At 42.7% G+C, this 19,480-nt stretch overlaps 1 pseudogene; it reads right to left on the bottom strand.

Annotated features, from left to right (window-relative positions):
- Positions 1–9,683: 9,683 nt before the first annotated feature.
- Positions 9,684–15,905, bottom strand: LOC118675117 (annotated as a pseudogene).
- Positions 15,906–19,480: the final 3,575 nt, after the last annotated feature.

Below are 19,480 nucleotides of genomic sequence, written 5' to 3'. Positions count from 1 at the left end.
ACCCGGCGTCGGCGGCGTCACGGCTCCTCCGCGGTCGTGGCGGCGGCGACGCGCGGGATCCCTCCGCTGGGACAAGTAGTGCCCTGAGGCTCCGGGAGCTCGGCCTCTGCGCCGCGGGCGTGGTGGCGCGGCCCGCGTCTCGGAGCCGCTCGGGGCCGTGCGCCTCGGAGCGGGGACTGGGGAGTGCGGGCGGCCGAGGCGACTCTAGTTGAGGACAGCAAGGACCTGCGGCCTGGGACCCTACCCAGGGATTCCAAGGGCCCCATGACCCCAGGCAATGGCGCCTCGTGACCTGCTCCCACCCCTACCCCCCAGTTTCGCCACTTCATCGTGATAGAGACCGTAGCCTCCCCGGGAAACCGGACCCCTCTTGCTCCTTGGCGCTCCGCGGATTCCAAAGGCACCTTGGCGCTTCAGGACGCCCTGCCTTTCAGAGCTTAACCGGGCGGGGGTCCAGGCCCAGCTTCTGCAAACATTGGACACCTGCTGTTCGCCCAGGCCTTGTCCATGCCTGGCCCTGGTTTCCTTCCCCAGAGCAGGCGGGACTCGCAGGGCCTCTGGTTCTAAAGCAGCTGCCCAGGTTACGGCCCCTGCCATCCACAGGTGGAGTGCTGAGAAGCGTATGCGGGCGCCTGGGAACTTTGGAATTGCCTTATACGTCAGTCCTCACTGATTGTTAAGCTATTAGCACCGGTCATCTGCCCTGTGATTTCACACTTTATGACATTCAGACGTATTTGCTGATGCTTTATTCGCGTTAAGTCATACTTTTGAACTCAGAGTAGGTGCTCAATATTTGGATACTCAGATTTTGTTAGATGGATACTAGGTTGATTGGATGATAGGAAAAGGAAAGCCTGAACCAATTAGCCCTGGGACGTAGTCTCCGGTGGTTAAAGAGCTGACTAAACCAATTGCTTCAGCAAACATTGAACACCTGGTAATTCATCATTTCTAGGCCCTGGGTATTCAAAGTACTGCTGTATTCCTTTCTATATAAGACTAGCAAAATTCTGAAGATAAAAATATCCATTCACTCATTCATCCAACACAGTGGTTCTCAACCTTCCTAATGCCGCGACCCTTTAATACAGTTCCTCATGTTGTGGTGACCCCCAACCATAAAATTATTTTCGTTGCTATTTCATAACTGTAATTTTGCTACTGTTATGAGTCATAATGTAAATATCTGATATGCAGGATGTATTTTTATTGTTGTAAATTGAACATAATGAAAGCATAGTGATTAATCACAAAAACAATATATATGTGTTTTCTGATGTCTTAGGCGACCCCTGGGAAAGGGTCGTTCGACCCCCCAAGGGGTCGCGACCCACAGGTTGAGAACCACTGATCCAACATACATTTGCCCATCACTACTAAGGTTGTCATGCACTCCTTTAGTGCTTGGGATGTGTCAGTGAACGGAAAGAGGGAGGGGAATACCTTTCCCTCTTGGAGCTATCATTTAGTATGGAGAGAAGGATAATAAAGATGACAAGGAAGTTATTTGGTAGTATAGACTGTGTTCAGTGCTATGGGAAAAATAGACCTGGCAGGGTAAGGGGTATGAAGAAAACTGGAGAGGGTGTGGATATTTCTTTTAACATCTACCATTTATTTATCAATAAATGTACTTGTTCAGCAAATACTTCAGCCCGGACCATGTGTTGGGTGCCAAAATTCTGATCTGGTGGACTCCCCAGTTAGGGGAGACCACAGGCCGGGTGTTTTTACCTGTCTTCTCATTCAGTGCCTTCACCAAGCCCCTGAGATAGAACTCCTATGCTCATCTTTGCAGCTGATGAAATTGAGGCTCAGAAGCGTTGAAATTTTTTTAAAAATATATTTTATTGATTTTTTTTACAGAGAGGAAGGGAGAGGAATAGAGAGTTAGAAACGTTGATAAGAGAGAAACATCGATCAGCTGCGTCCTGCACACCCCCTACTGGGGATGTGCCCGCAGCCAAGGTACATGCCTTTGACAGGAATCGAACCTGGGACCCTTCAGTCTGCAGGCTGATGCTCAATCCACTAAGCCAAACCGGTTAGGGCGAAGCATTGAAATTTTGAGCCAGGATTCAAACGCAATGTCTTCCAAATCTATCTCTCTTTCCAGCTTCATCTCAACTGAGCTCTCATATTTTTGTTTCACCTCGCCTTTTTCAAGTAAATTCATGCATCAATCTAGGTCTAGGACTAGGTGAATAGCCTTAGGCCTGCACTGGGCAAAAGGGTGGGAGAAAGGAAAATATTTAGTGGAGAGGGGAGTATGTGGAGCAAAGTAATAGGGGTAGCAGAGAAAATTTATGGAAGAGAAATATAGGTAGATTCATAATATTCTAATTCCAGTTTTACAGAATGGAGTTTAGAGCCATGAGGGATAGCCCAATTCATAAGGTGACTTTAATGAAAAACTTGAAAGAGCTGAGGGAGTGAGCCATGCCATTGTCTGGGAAAGTGTCCTAAGCAGAAGAAACAGCTAGTTTAGTAGGAAGACCCTGAGGCCATGCATTCCTGGGAGTGTTAGAAATAATGGGAAGGCCTGGACAACTAGAGCAGGGTGAGTAAATGAGAGAGGAATGGGAGAGCAGGTCAGAGTGGGGCCATTTTAAGGATGTTGGCTAAAATGGAGCCACTACAGGACTTTCAACAGAGGAGTAATATCTGATTCATGCTTTCAAAAATACCACTCTGGCTACTGTGCCAAGAGTAGACAGTGAGCAGACAATGGTGGAAGCCAAAGACTCCAGTATTTAAATGGTTAATTCTGAACCATTAATTAAGTGCAGGATGATGGCTTGGACCAGGCTGGTAGCAGTGAGTTGGATAAAAGGATAGTCTCTCCACTTTAAGAACTCACAGTCTAATGGGAAGCAAATAGATTAGTTACTATATACTGTGATAAGGAAAATTGTGTCCTGAAGAAGAGGCCATCCTTGCCAGCTTTCTTGAGAGAGGGTAGAAGCTCCCTCTTCTACCAAGTTGCCAAGGGAATTGGAAGTTGCTGGGTTTTTGTTGGGCATTTAGGTGGATTCTTGCTAGCACAGTTAACACGCGTTCTCTCCCCAGCCCTTCAGTTTTCAAAGCCCGCCATCATCTGAGTTGGGCTGTAGGCAGAATGGTACTAAAAAATACTGTCTGTATCATGTATCTAAGCAGATGGACAAAGCTGAGATTGTCCGTATTTATCAGAGGAATAAACTGAGGCTGGTCGTCACCAGGCTCTAACCTCAGGCTGGGATCAAGGCCAAAAAGTCTAAACTAGCAATCTCTCTGAGTCACTTGAGAAGGTTCAGCCAGATGAAGAAGGAAGAGTAGAAAGACTCACGTTTGGACTTCCTTCCAGTCTGGAGATTTGGGGTTCCCATTCATCACCACCTTCTATAAATCTTGGGCAGCTCCTCACCTCCCACCTGTTTGGGATTCTGAGGTGCTTTTCTAAAGTGCGTGTTCCTATCGAGGAGAACAGGGCTGGATTGCTGCCAGAATGGGGTTGGGGATCAGAAGCCTTTGGGAAGGAAAGAAGCATGAGTCCCAGAGTGTCAGAGTAGAGGAGCACCCCTCCTACCACCCCCAAAAATAGTTGTATGGCGATAGCAGCACAGGGGGATTCTGGGACAGGGTGGGAGGAAAAGCTTAAAGCCCAGATTGGGAAGGCCAACCTGAGTTCAATCTGATGTTCCATAGCTTTGCTTGTGTGCCTACTGATGTAGTTTCCCTTAGTCTCTGTTTTCTTGCCTATTAAGCGGGAATGATAATCATAGCTACTGGCAAAAGAGATAATACACAAACTGTCATAAAATAAAGGTCCTCAAAGACAGTTATTATTTTTCACAACGTTGAGTGTAGAAGAGAGTAATTTATAGTCTTAGGAGATGGGAGTAGGCTGGAAGGGAGGGTGTGGGGCAGGAGAGCCTTCAAAAAGAAGATGGTATCTAACTCAGGGGACGGATTCTTAAGAGAAAGAACTTGCTCAAAGCAATGAGATAGAGGTTTTATTGTATTGTGTTGTTTGCAATCTTTTACCAGCCTCCCCTGGATTATAAATTCCCTGAAAGCACTGCCCTGAGCTGGGCTGCAACAGCCCTACAAAAATCCTGACTGGGCACTACCAGTGCATCAGCAGCAGGGTATTCAATGCTTCACGTGACCCACAGCCCCTTAGGCAAATGAGGCCTTACCTGAGCCTTTATTGCAGTGGTTCTCAACCTTGGCTGCACATTAGAATTGCCTGGGAATCATGCTGAGGCCCAGAAATTAGGATTTTAAAAAGATTCCCAGGTGATTCTAATGTGTAGCCAAGGTTGAGAACCAGTGCTTTATTGTAAGAGGAAAGCAGAAAATTAGGAATGAATTTTATTTTTTATTTATTTTTTTAAAATATATTTTATTGATTTTTTACAGAGAGGAAGGGAGAGGGAGAGGAATATAGAGTTAGAAACATCGATGAGAGAGAAACATCGATCAGCTGCCTCCTGCACACCCCCCACTGGGGATGCACCCGCAACCCAGGCACATGCCCCTGACCGGAATCGAACCTGGGCCCCCTCAGTCCGCAGGCCGGCCGATGCTCTATCCACTGAGCCAAACCGGTTAGGGCAGGAATGAATTTTAAATGAGCCAAGACCTGCAAGAAGGAGGGAGGAAAACATGAGAAGGCACCTCCTATCATTCCCAGCCCTGGAGGAGCCTTCCAGAGCCCCTGGATATCTTTATATAATACTTTATATTTCATGCATTAGAAGGGGGCCTAGGGGGGAGCTACCCAGAGGCCACTGGGATGCTTTCAGAACCATTCATTGCTATTTAATAAAAAACACCTGGGTGTTGGTCACTTTGCATACTTAAACAGCATTCAATAATCCTCTATCAGACAGCTACTCTATACCCGGCATTGGGCTAAATCCTAGGGAGTCAAAAGGGAATAAATAAATTCTCTACCTTCAATGGGCTCCTAGGCATCTAGAGAGGCAGACATGTAAACAATCTCAATGCAATTTGTAGAGATTTATATTTGTGCCCTGAGAACAGAGGAAAGGCAAAGCTAAACTCTATCAGATTGAATAGGGATGGGGCACCAAAGAAAGTTTCACCCTTTAAGGTAAGGTTAAGGTTAAGTCTGAATAAATGAGTAGACGTTTGTCATGTAAAGACAGAAGCAGGCTGGAAGCAGAGAAAGAAAATCTGGGGCAGAGAAGAACAGTTTATGCAAAGTGACAGTGGTTAAGTAGATTCAAAAAAAAGTAGAGGCCATGGAAATTACAGTCTTATAAGTAAGTGATCCTTAAACACTAGTGGCTGGTGAGAATAACTAATCATGAAACTAGACCATATTGTTCTCTATAAACCATCCATAAATTTAGGTCCTGCTCTCCAGGAGCTTGGTGTTAAATTCAGATTTTATCATTAAGGCAAAGTGTGATCCTTCCCAAACACTCTATTGTTTTAATCATTCTCAGTAGAAAGGAGTAGCTTATTATATTTCTTTCCAATGGAAGTCAGTAGCCTAAATTTTTCTCCCTCGTTCTGGCAATGAATTTGCCCTGGTACACTTATACCAAAATAGTGGTCCAGTGCATGAATTTGTGCACATGGAAAGCAAATTAATTAGAAGAAATGTTTAATATCCCTATTCGCCCTTTCTCTGTAATAGAAATGTCAACCAAATTCACAATCAACAATGACAGATGGAAACACAAGCGTGCGATTGGCACCAGTGAGAGCTTTATATGTATTGCATATGCACGAGTCAACTTAGCCTTTTATAGATATAGAATAAACTTGCTTAATTAGACCTGCTTTCTGATTTAGCTCAACTTTTTCCAGCCCAGTGAAGCACCCCAACTTCTCTTTCAGGTAATTGTCAGCAACACAGCAGAAATATCAACAGGAAGCAGATTATTATTGTAGATCACGCAGGGAGAACAAAGGGTAAGATATTTAACTGCAGCAGTGTTTGACTATATTCTGCATAGTGAGAAAACCTGAAGTCGTTTTCTTTTTTTTTTTTTTAATATATTTTATTGATTTTTTACAGAGAGGAAGGGAGAAGGATAGAGAGCCAGAAACATCAATGAGAGAAACATCAATCAGCTGCCTCCTGCACGCCCCTCACTGGGGATGTGCCCACAACCAAGGTACATGCCCTTGACCAGAATCGAACCCGGGACCCTTGAGTCCGCAGGCCGATGCTCTCTCCACTGAGCCAAACCGGTTCTGGGTAACCTGAAGTCATTTTCAAGGTCCACCATTTCTTACTTCTTTTCAGTCAGGTCAAGTTTCTAAGCTTTCTAAATCTCCGTTTTCCGGCTAATGAAAAGAAAATAGGATTTCACCAAGTCTCCTATCTACCTACTCCAGGACTTCTGTGAGGATCAAATGAGATGAGGCATGGGAAAACACTTCACAGACATTTGTTTAAAGTGTGAAATGTATCCACCTGGGTATAAAACAAGTCGTGTTCCTAGGCTGAAGAAAATGCAAGTAGGCTAGTCGCTAGGGAGAGGAAGCTGGGCATTGCTACCTGATGTCATTACCCAGACGGTCGGACACAGCATATATATATACCATATATATATACATATATATATGTATATATATATAGCATATATATATAGCATATATATATATATCTACCTTCCCCATCCCATCCCCACCCCCACCTCCACCCCCACTCCATCCATTTTCCCTGTAACCACCTGGCTCAAAACTTTGGCTTACCTCCACTCTCAGAATCAATTGAGCTAATTAAAAGCATAATGAAAGACACAAGGGCACCAAGACAGCTGAACAAACATTAACAAATGCGTAGATTAAATAAAGTATTTACATTATGTGCAAGCGATGGTGTCGATGAAACTTGGGTGGTACTAGGAAGAGTGAGTCAAAGGATATTCATATAGAGTGGCATCAGAGGAAATCTGTCTCCCAGTTAGTATCTTTTGGAATGATAGAACGAAAGGAACCAGGAAAGAGCAACCAAGGTTTGCAGCCCAAAGGAGCCTGAAACTCTGGGTACAAACATAGTAGTTAAGAAACTTGTTTAAAGTTGTGAAGCTATTGACCTACTTCATTTCTAATGAGCTGAATAAAAATGATCAAGACTCCCCAGTGCTGCAGGGAGAATGGTGAGGAACGGCTAATAATATTTATTGAGTGTTCCTTATGTGATTGGAACCATGATAGACCCTTTACATGCATTTTCATTTAATCCTTAGAGTGAAACTATGAGGTGGTCATCCCCGTTTTAAAGAAGAGGAGTCCTAACCGGTTTGGCTCAGTGGATAGAGCGTCGGCCTGCGGACTGAAAGGTCCCAGTTCAGTTCCAGTCAAGGGGCATGTACCTTGGTTGCGGGCACATCCCCAGTAGGGGGTGTGCAGGAGGCAGCTGATCAATGTTTCTCTCTCATCGATGTTTCTAACCCTCTATCCCTCTCCCTCTCTGTAAAAAATCAATAAAATATACTTTTAAAAAAAATAATAAAGGAGACTCAGTAGTTTGAGAGTAATAGAGTCAGGATTTGAACCCAGAGCTGTCTGGCTCTAAGCTTATCTTCAAAGAACTACTAACCCATCAGTTTACATTGACATAAGAATTGTAACTTACTGGGTGCTAGTCACTGCAAGTGGGTGTATTTACATCCAAGCACCACTTCAGGAAACCTTTCAAACCTTATTAGAGACACAGCTGAGGTTGGAACCTACACACACAAAATCCCAAAGAATTCTCTTTATTTTTTTCTACAGACACAAACAGTCCAAATAGTCTTTGCTGCATGAGGGGGCAGGAGGCAGAAAATCTCTTTGTTTTGCAACCAAGAGGGGGGCGGGAGAGACGCTGTGGCAGACCATATTATTGTTCCCAAACACTTACTGTGCCTCTCAGGGGCGGATTGTGCTTCCCTACTCCATCAGCAGCAGGCTTGGTTCTGTGCCGTACAAATGAGATGTGAGCAGCTGTAGGAGCCACTTGCAGGTGCAAGCTTTAAGCGTCTGTGTGCTTCACCATGTTTTCCTTCCCTGCTGCCCTGATGACCAGCAACATTCAAGATAGAAACTAATCAGTCTGCTTCGGTCCCAGAGGGAAGACAATGTGCAACAAAGCCACGGCTGACCTGGGAGGGACACACAGCACAAGTGAAAGAAACTCCTTTTGCTGATTGGGCCACTGTGAATTGGGAATTGCTACCATAGAGTAACAGAGCCTGTCCTGACGAATGCAGACCCTTCCTGAATTTGTATCTGTTGGTGATCCAGACTTCTGGTGTAATTTGTATCTGTTGGTGATCCAGACTTCTGGTGTCATCCCCAGGTAAGAGAGGTTGCTTGGGAAGTCTGAGGAGGTGTAGAAAATGGGATGATTGGTGCGATGTAATAAAAGGCTTTCACATTGAATTTGAAACTCAGTCCTGATCTGGGGGCTCAGACAAGCCATTGTAGGATAGGTACCATAGACCATGTCGTGTCCCAAAGGAGCCTGAAAGCTACAAGTTTCAAAGAAGGTTAAAATATAGTCCCTGTTCTTGAGGCAAAGGCCATCCTCATTCATCTTTTTAATCTTGTGGAAGCTTTTATTTCAGTGATTGAAAGAATGCAGTACATGGCATTTATACTGATTAACAGTAGGTATGCACCTCTGACACTGCTGTTTTTAACAGGTCTAAATGCTTACAACGTATTTAGGCACATCTTTGAATTTCTTGGACCCTGATATGCAGAGTAAGTTAACTTCTTCCTTGTTAAGTAATGAGAATTATGTTCACTGGCTAGATTCCTTTATAATTAAAGGCCTCTAGATACTTAGGCTGCCTGTACCTCAAGACCATACTTTATTTAGATATTTAAGTAAATCATAGTACAAAGAAGGGAGATAATTTAGAAAGCTGAACTGTATTATATGAACATTCCCTAGATTTTTTTCTAGCACTGGTGCTCAAAACACTAGATAAGGAGGCCTACAGTTAAGTGCCAAATTACTCTTCCCCCACTGCCACCCTTTCTGAGCGATACAAAGATGTGTGTATCAATGTCCCCAGAGATCTGAAATGAATCCATGCAAATGACAGATCTTACCCATGTGGTCCCACTATCAAATTATAGGAAGCAGATAATGGGAATTTAAGAAAAAAGTAGTCCCACATACAGTAATATGCAGCTAGTAAAGTTTGTTATTCAGCTGCTCATTATTTTCACAAAATTAACATTAAAAAACACAATTGCCCTAGGCAGTTTGGCTCAATGGATAGAGCCCAGGCCTGCAGACCAAAGGGTCCCGGGTTCGATTCTGGTCAAGGGCATGTACCGTGGTTGCAGGTTCCTCCCCAGCCAGGGCACTGGTCTGGGGCAAACAATCGATGTGTTTCTCTCACATCGATATTTCTGTCTTTCCCTCTCTCTTCCACTCTCCCGAAAAACTAATGGAAAAATATCCTCTAGTGAGGATTAACAACAACCACCACCACCACAACAAAACCCTCACAATAAAAAACAACAACACAACCTAATACACATATGACCCTCAGACCCCAAACACTCGAAAAAATTGGTCATTCTCAGGTGACAAGATGTCCCAAGAGTGACAAATGTGGGAGCCAACCCCCAAGAGCCTTTTCTCCTACCATTCCATCTACCACTCTTCATTTCTTGAACTACTTTCCTTTTCCAAAAAGGTAATGCTGAAATCAGTCAGAAAGGCTTTCTGAGAAGACTGACGTGGATTTCTGGTCTGTTCCAGTCGATTCAAGATGAATTGACTCATCTCAATAATACACTCAACACAGTCTATAAAACAGGCCTGACCCGACTGTCCAACTTTGGCCCAGGCTTGTCCACGCACTTCTCCCAGCAAAGTTCTGTCATCCGGTGCACCAGCTGCTGGGAGCGCTACTTCTGAGTCTCCACCTCCATGAAATGCTGCAGCGGCCTCTACCCGAGCCCAAACCCACAGCAGAGGAAGCGGAGGAGCAATCCGTCTCAGTGCGACCACAGGCGCCCAGACATACTGCGACTCAGAGACCTTCACGTGGCTGCGTCCTCATTCATTTTTAAACCTAGAGCCCTACTGTGCTGGATGGCTGACACCCACTAGGCACTTAGTACATTTTTATAAAATGTTGTGAAACTAATGCTACTGAATGATCTAGAGCAGTGGTTCTCAACCTTCTGGCCCTTTAAATACAGTTCCTCATGTTGTGACCCAACCATAAAATTATTTTCGTTGCTACTTCATAACTGTAATGTTGCTACTGTTATGAATCATAATGTAAATATCTGATATGCAGGATGGTCTTAGGCGACCCCTGTGAAAGGGTCGTTCAACCGCCAAAGGGGTCGCGACCCACAGGTTGAGAACCGCTGATCTAGAACCATAACTCAGGTTTCCGAACACCCCACAAAAGCTTTTCCTATTTTATGGGTTAAGGGATCTGGGAGGGAAAGAGTACAGTAACATTAGTTAATTTTTATATAATACTTTACAATTTATATGTACCGCATTTATTTGAAATGCCACATAAGTGAAAAATATCTGGAACATCAGGATCGCAGGCTGCAGCATAGTAAGCATTCAATAAAAGCCCATGAAACTTCTCTGAGGAAACTACAAAGAATAGAAAACCTTGAAAGCCAGGGGACTTGGCAATGAGAAATCTAGCCAAAGTGCACATTGGATCACGTTTGTTTAATGGGACCCAATTAAGAGAAGATGCAAGTGAAGGTTAAACTCAGACAAAGTTGCAGGAGTCTAAGGCTGAGCACTTGCTAGACATCGCCAAAGAATACAGGGCAGTAATTTGAAAACTTTCCATGGGACATCCTTGAAGCAAACACTGACGACAGTCTTGAACATGAATTTAGACTATACATGTCTGTGGATCAGTCCTTCAAAATCAGAAAGACATTCAACATGTTATTACTACTATTCACTTAAAAAGTTAAAATACTGCAAAGGCAACATGCATCTGATTCTGAGGTATAACAGTGTTGGGCATAATTAGAATATCCTAAAGGCTAACAACACAAAGCAGAGAAATGAAGAGTTATCTAGTAAACCTACTAGGGTTAACCTTAATAGGCTAACCAAACTGAATAACATGTGCAAAAAGATCCCCCCCTGCCAGGAGATTATATTGGGGTTTCTTTTGTTAAAAAAAATAATAACAGAAATCCACCCTGCCCGAGTAGCTGCTTTGGTTAGAGCATTGTTCTGATACACCACAGTTGCTATTTCAATCCCTGGTCAAGGCACACATAAGAATCAATGAATGCGTAAGTAAGTGGAACAAAAAATCAATGTTTCTCTTTCCCTTCCTCTCTCTCTAAAACCAATCAGTCAAGAATTTTTAATGTGTTTTTTTAAATGTAAAGAATAACAGAAATCCTGGCAACTGAAATGTTGAAGATGAACTGACATGATATGTAGGATTTGCTTTAAAATATTCCAGGAAAAATATGTGTGGGAGATCTATGAAACAATCCCGGCAAAATGTTGGTGCCCATAGAAGTTCAGAGGAGGGAACAATGACTTCTCTCAGGAACAAGGAATGAAAAAGGGCTTAAAAGTGGGAGATCATTGTCTGCATTTTACAAGTAAAGAAAACTGAGGTCACGTTGCTAGTAAAGATTTAAGCCTCAATCCTATGTCTTCAAAATCCTTTTTTTTTTTTTTTTGCTAAAATCCCACACTGATTGTCTAAAATATGTTTTCTCAGATTCTGATACTTTAATCAGAAGTTGTTTTTCTGTTTAATGGAAACTTATTTGTAATCCCTATATAGCTTCTACCTTTCTACTTTTGAGCAACTATTTTGAATACTTCCTGATTCAGGAAGTTGTTATAATTTCATTTACTCTGAGTCATGATCCACCGATGGCTTGCTCCCACTATTCAGCTTAGTAGAATGAATGTGGAATGTTTCATTTTACAATGATTCTGGAAGCCAGAGGCCTGTGGGCATGTGTGCACACACACACAAACACAGAGCTTATGTTTAAGTACCTAAGTACAGTTTTTTCCTTTTTAACCTTTTTATATATGTTTATTGATTTCAGAGAGAAAGGGAGAGGGACAGAGAGATAGAGGGTCATTGATCGGCTGCTTCCTACACACCTCACACTGGCGATCAAGCCCGCAACCCAGGCATGTGCCCTGACCAGGAATTGAACTGTGAACTCCTACTTCATAGGTTCTTAGGTGACACTCAACCACTGAGCCACACAGGCTGGGCCTTTTTAACCTTTTAGCTGTTAATGCATTCTTTCCTTATCTAATCTCTTTTTCTGCCCTGTTAAGTTTAACTCTCATAGTGGGGTTTCTTGTTCTTTGCTACCATGAACCGTGTCATCCTTGTGCTTATAAATTGTTTCTGAAATGAAATTTGCTAGAAAAGCTGATGAGATGGCTACCCATTCATTCAGTCAACATTTGTCAAATGCTAACTCTAGGCTGGGTACTGTGCTCAGGGCTTGTAATACAAAGATAAAAATAGTAGCTGGGGGGCAGCACAGCGTGAAAGTGATGAAGAGAGTAGGTGCTAGTGATAACAAGTGAAGGATAGTGATAAGTGGTTAGAGTGTGGACTCCCTTGCCTGGGGTTAAATCCCAGCTCTTCCACTCACTAACTCAATGACTTTAGTTGGGCAAGTTGCTTAATCTCTCTGAGCCTCAATTTTCTCATCTGTAAATGGGGATAATAATAGTACTTACTGCATAAGTATGTTGTACGTTAACTGAAACAAGGCACATGTAGAATGCTTAACACCGGGTTAGCACATACTAGTAAGAAGTGTTATAAATGTGAGTGCTTCCTGTTCTCCTGTATCGTTCATAGAGAAAGGAGAATGGAGGATCTGACTGAGGAGGGAAGTTTCAAGGAAGAGTGCGCAAAAACAGAAACCTTTGAGCTCAGTCTCGAAGGAGGAGTTCAGATTTATTAGGGCAAGGTAGGCAGGAGGGTAATCAAAGTGTGTGAAGACCTGGCCCCGTTGTTCAAGGTGGGACATATTTGGAGAGCTCTTCCATCTCCTGAGCTCCCTCCCTAGATGTTGGGGGTTGGGTACGCTGAATCAGATGAGATTGATTGGCAACTGTATCACACTTCAACTCCTCCCTCTGGCCATTCCTCTCTACTTCACTCCCCCTGTAGGACTAATCACAAAAGCACACCTCTCCAACTCCCCAGAAAACTTCTTGCACATAAACTCCATCTTGGAATCTGTTTTTTCAATGAGTCTAACAACCCATGACATTATGAATAATACTACTTATAATTTGAAATAGAAAAACATATTTATGTGTACAATATAGAAACCTCGGTATGGAGGACTACTTAGGGGAAATATACATTAATTTATTCATTTAACCATCACAATGCATTTGTCCAACCTGTACTAAGGGATATGTTTTCCCTTACATCTAAACATCTTTATTGTGTGAGCAGTCTTGGTTAAATGCACTTAAATTTTAAAATATGATTTCTTAATCTTTTTCAAACTTTTTTTTTCTATGAAAAACTTCAAACAGATATGCAAATAGACAAATGATGCAAGGAACTCACATATATCCATCATCCAGCTTCAAGTACTAGCTAAGGCTCCAATAACATTCACATGCAGAAACTGAATGATATGGCCCTTGAATTTTTTAATTTCTAAATTTCTGCTCCACTCTTTTTTTTTTTTTGCAATGTGTTTGCTGAAGAAGCTACATTATTTTTCCTAAAGTATTTCCCACAAAATTGATCTTGCTAAATGCTTCCCTGTGGTGGTTTTTAACGTGTTCTGCCCTCTGTGTTTCCTGTAAATCAGAAGTTGGGTCTAGAGGCTGAATCAGATTCATGTGTGAGTTTTTTGGGGGCACAGCTACTTCATTGGTAGTATGTTCTTCCATAAAGGAGGCACAAAATATCTGGTTATCTAGTCGCTCCTTTTTCTTAATTAGCATAACATGGATTGCAAGTTAAATTTGCAAAGGAGACTTGACTTGGGGTGGTGGACACACAATGCAATATACAGATTATGTATTATAGAATTGTGCGCCTGAAACCTATATAATTTTATTAACCAATGTCACCCCAATGAAATCAATAAAAAAGAGGAGAAAAAATAATTGCAGCTGATATATGGTTGGGCAACTAATCTTTAAGGACCCTGAAGATTAAATTGAGTCCAACTGTTATCCTATTATCTGTCATCATTACCTTATTATTCATCAAGTATTCCTAAAGTGCTAACCATGGCATCTGGGACTGGTCTGGGCACCATGTTATAATAATCAGGATCATGGATTGAGTCCATACTCTAGGCCACCTACTTTATTTAGCTTATATGTAATCATCATAAGCAATTCCACAGTGCAGGTTTTATCCTACCATTTATAGAAGAAAAAGAAATCAAGGAGATAAAATGACTTTTCGAAGGCCAAACAATTGGCAAATGGCAGAAGCAGAGGTGGTATATAAAGAAAGATCTAGCCCTAACTGGTTTGGCTCAGTGGATAGAGCGTTGGCCTATGAACTGAAGGTTCGATTCCAGTCAAGGGTATGTACCTTGGTTGCAGCCACGTCCCCAGTGGGGAGTGTGCAGGAGGCAGCTGATCAATGTTTCTCTCTCATTGATGTTTCTCTCTCATCAATGTTTCTGACTCTCTATCCTTCTCCCTTCCTCTCTGTAAAAAAATCAATAAAATATATATTTTTTAAAATACATTTTATATTTTTAATATATTTTATTGATTTTTTACAGAGAGGAAGGGAGGATAGAGAATCAGAAACATTGATGAGAGAGAAACATCAATCAGCTGCCTCCTGCACACTCCCCATTGGGGTCGTGCCCGCAATCAAGGTTCATGCCCTTGACCAGAATCGAACCTGGGACCCTTCAGTCCACAGGTCAACACTCTATCCACTGAGCCAAACCGGTTTAGGGCAATAAAATACAGTTTTAAAAAAGAAAGATCTGTTTGTTTTTTTCCCACTAACCCCAAGTCTTTTGAAAATACAACTGACTTGTAGGAATTATCCTTGCCTTCAATAGGATTACATCTGTGTAGTAAAAAAGAGGTAAATTACTAAAAGAATTAAAGGCTATCAAATAAAAAAAACCCCCTATATAGAACATGAACCATGAAAATGTGTGCAACTTTCCATCTGGCCACAGCCATCAAGTAAATCAAGATGGGCGCTTACAAATAGATCCAGGAGATATGGAGGAAGAAGCAGGCCAATGTAATGCACTTCCTTCTCAGAGTGTACTGCTGGCAGTGCAGCCAGCTCCCTGTGCTCCACAGGGCCCTCCTGCCCCACCTGGCCTGACAATGGATCACCAAACCAGTTCACAAGCACAGGGAGATGGGAGGGCTGACATCTGCAAGCCACAAGAGCCATGGCCTTGGGAAGGGCCACAAGTTCCACCACACTATTGGTTGTTCTCACCCTGCAGCTTGGAGAAGGTGCAATACTCTCCAGCTCCACCGTTACCACTAATATAAGTAATGTTTGTAAAATTCTTACCTAATAAACCATTTAGGACAGTAAAAAAAAAAGAAGGAAAGAAAGAAAGAAAGAAAGAAAGAAAGAAAGAAAGAAAGAAAGAAAGAAAGAAAGAAAGAAAGGAAGGGAGGGAAGGAGGGAGGGGGAAGGGAGGAAGAAAGGAAGGAAGGAAGGAAGGAAGGAAGGAAGGAAGGAAGGAAGGAAGGAAGGAAGAAAATGTGTGCAAGTGGTGATTGCTATAAATGAACAGGAGGAGGGGGCACATCAATGTTGGTTGAAGTTCCTGGGGGAGGCTTCATCAAGCAATGAGGAAATTATTGCAAATATAAAAGCTTTACCAATGAGCAAAGGGTCCTTTGCACAAGCATCTTCTCCCTTGGGATCCATGTCACACCACCACAAAGATTTCATCACCATGGCAACTGGTCATTGGACCAACGAAATAATCAGTTGTCATGGTAACATCATCTCCATCTTACTCCCACCAGGCACCTGTTCCAAATCATCACATCCCCCAACAACCTCATGCCACCTTAGTGCTCCTTTCTTCTTTCCCCTAGTCACCCTGTTATCTTTAGTCACCTTGTTTGAGTCTATAAATTTAAGGCTAGATGTGTATATGAGACTATTGAAGCCAGAGCAAAGGAAAGTGACTTTGTAGTGTAGAGCTTCACTACAGAGAGGGAGAAAGCCTCTAAAATGTAAGAGTTGAATGAGCCCGATCATTGAAGAAAGAGAGCATGTGATGCTTTCCGGCCACACACACACCCATGTTTCCATAAGTATAATTCCTTTGGATTTTGAAACATTGAACTCTCTGGATTCTACTCCTATTTCTCTCTATTCCTTCATTGGCTCCTTTTAGCTCTTCTGTCTCTGAAATGCACATATCTCTCAAGGCCCCACCCTTTGTGTCTGCTCTGTCTCCAAATTGCATTGTCCAACACAATAGCCACCAGCCATGTGATGGTTATAGAGCCCTTGAAATGAATTATGGATCTTCTGAACTGAGATGTGCTGTAAGTACAAAATGCACACCAGATTTTAAAGATTTCATACCCCCCAAAGTGTAAAAATCTCATTAATAATGTTTATAGTGATTACATGTTACAATGATAATAATTTGGGTATGTTGAGTATAATAAAATACATTATTTTTTTAAAATATATTTTATTGATTTTTTTTTACAGAGAGAAAGGGAGAGAGATAGAAACATGGATGAGAGAGAAACATCGATCAGCTGCCTCCTGCACATCTCCTACTGGGGATGTGCCCGCAATCCAGGTATATGCCCTTGACCGGAATCGAACCTGGGACCTTTCAGTCCGCAGGCCAACGCTCTATCCATTGAGCCAAACCGGTTTCGGCTAAAATACATTATTAAACTTTAATTTCATCTGTTCCTTTTTGGTGTGGTTACTGAAAAATTTGAATTGTAAATGTGGCCCACATTCATGGTTTGTGTTATGTTTCTATTGGACGGCACTGCTCTAAACTTCCTCCCTAAAGCCATCTCACCCAGGCTTTAGGTGGCAAGTATCTCCTCTTTGAAATGATTCCAGGATCCTAAATCCCAACCTCTTTTCTGAGACCCAAATCCACATTTCCAATGGCCTCTGGCCCTTGCATAGATAACCACAGGTTCCTCGGCTCAGCATGAGCAAAGCCATGAGCTCTCCCTCAAAATCTGTTCTTCCTTTTGATCAGCTTCATTAGCCTTTTATATTACTTTCTCTTTTTTTAATCTTTATTGTTCAGATTATTACAGTTGTTACTCTTTTTTCCCCTCATAGCTCCCCTCCACCCAGTTCCCACCCCACCCTCTGCCCTTACCCCTGCCACCCACTGTTCTCATCCATAGGTATACAATTTTTGTCCAGTCTCGCCCCATACCCCCCACAACCCTTTCCCCCCCAAGAATAGTCAGTCCACTCCCTTTCTATGCCCCTGATTCTATTATATTCACCAGTTTATTCTGTTCATCAGATTATTTATTCACTTGATTCTTAGATTCACTTGTTGATAGATGTGTATTTGTTGTTCATAATTTTTATCTTTACCTTTTTCTTCTTCCTCTTCTTAAAGAATACCTTTCAGCATTTCATATAATGCTGGTTTGGTGGTGATGAACTCCTTTAGCTTTTTCTTATCTGTGAAGCTCTTTATCTGACCTTCAATTCTGAATGATAGCTTTGCTGGGTAAAGTAATCTAGGTTGTAGGTTCTTGGTATTCATCACTTTGAATATTTCTTGCCACTCTCTTCTGGCCTGCATAGTTTCTGTTGAGAAATCAGCTGACAGTCATATGGGTACTCCCTTGTAGGTAACTGACTTTTCTTCTCTTGCTGCTTTTAAGATTCTCTCTTTGTCTTTTGCTCTTGGCATTTTGATTATGATGTGTCTTGGTGTGGTCCTCTTTGGACTCCTTTTGTTTGGGGTTCTCTGTGCTTCCTGGACTTGTAAGTCTGTTTCTTTCACCAGGTAGGGGAAGTTTTCTGTCATTATCTCTTCAAATAGCTTTTCAATATCTTGCTCTCTCTCTTCTTCTGGCACCCCCATAATTCGGATGTTGGTACGCTTGAAGTTGTCCCAGAGGCTCCTTACACTATCTTCATATTTTTGGATTCTTTTTACTTTTTGCTTTTCCGGTTGGGTATTTTTTACTTCTTCATATTTCAAATCTTTGACTTGATTCTTGGGATCCTCTAGTCTGCTGTTGGAACTCTGTATAATATTCTTTTTTTTTTTTTTTTTTTTTTTTTTTAAATTTTTTTTTTTTTTTTTTTTTAAATATTTTTTATTGATTTTTTACAGAGAGGAAGGGAGAGGGATAGAGAGCTAGAAACATCGACGAGAGAGAAACATCGATCAGCTGCCTCCTGCACATCCCCCACTGGGGACGTGCCCGCAACCCAGGTACATGCCCCTGACCGGAATCGAACCCGGGACCCTTCAGTCCGCAGGCCGACGCTCTATCCACTGAGCCAAACCGGTTTCGGCTGTATAATATTCTTTATTTCAGTCAGTGTATGCTTAATTTCTAGTTGGTCCTTTTTCATATCTCGAGGGTCTGACTAGATTTATCGAGGGTCTCACTAAATTTATCGGCGTTCCTAGATAATTCTTGAAAAACCTTATAACCATGGTTTTGAACTCTATATCCAGTAGTTTGCTTTCCTCCATTTCTGTCATTTGTGACCTGTTTCTTTGTCTCCGTATTTTGGCTGCTTCCCTGTGTTGACAGAGTGGCTTTCTGTGCTAGGTGTCCTATAGGGCCCAGTGGCTCAGCCTCCCCTATTACCTGAGGTGGACACTCTTGGTGCACCCCTTTGTGGGCTGTGTGCACAGTCTTGTTATAATTAAGCCTTGATTGTTGTAGCTATCACTGGGAGGAATTGACCTCCAGGCCAATTGGCTATGAGAATCAGCTCTGTCTACGGTGGGAGAATTTCTGTGCTGGAGACACCCTTCTGGGGCAAGACTTGCTTCAGTGGGGCTTTGGTGCTCACTGAGTCTTCCCCCTGAGTGTGTCCCTTATGGATCTGAGGAGTTGTAATCTGGATGGTCCCACTCTGACCACTGGGTACACTGGCTCTTGGATCTCTAAGGAGGTGCTAATTTAGCCTCTTCCTGAGGCTACCCAGCAGGAGCTATGGAGAGATCTGCAGATTCCTCTTCTTTGTTTGGGGTTTGGAGGTGCCCAGATGAGGCCCAGCTGTGAAGCAATGCAAGCTGCTGTGGGGCCTTGGGCCTTCTTTTGGATGTTCTGGGTCTCTCTGACCCAGCTGCAGTTTGTTAGGTAATTTTAGGTTGCAAAGTGCCAGGTCATTCATATGCAAAAGCCTCTGCGCACAGCTTGGGTGGGGTGGGGTCTCAGGGAATCAACAGGGTGGAGCAAACAGCTATGGCTGATTCTCAGTCCTGCCCTAAGAGGTCCTGGGTCTCAGTGTCCTGCGATAATCACTGCAAGCACCTCCAAGAGAAAGCCGCC

This window comes from Myotis myotis, unplaced genomic scaffold (assembly GCF_014108235.1).
Source record: "Myotis myotis isolate mMyoMyo1 unplaced genomic scaffold, mMyoMyo1.p scaffold_m19_p_2, whole genome shotgun sequence".
Classification (NCBI taxonomy): domain Eukaryota; kingdom Metazoa; phylum Chordata; class Mammalia; order Chiroptera; family Vespertilionidae; genus Myotis; species Myotis myotis.
This window is presented reverse-complemented; position numbering and strand designations above follow the sequence as displayed.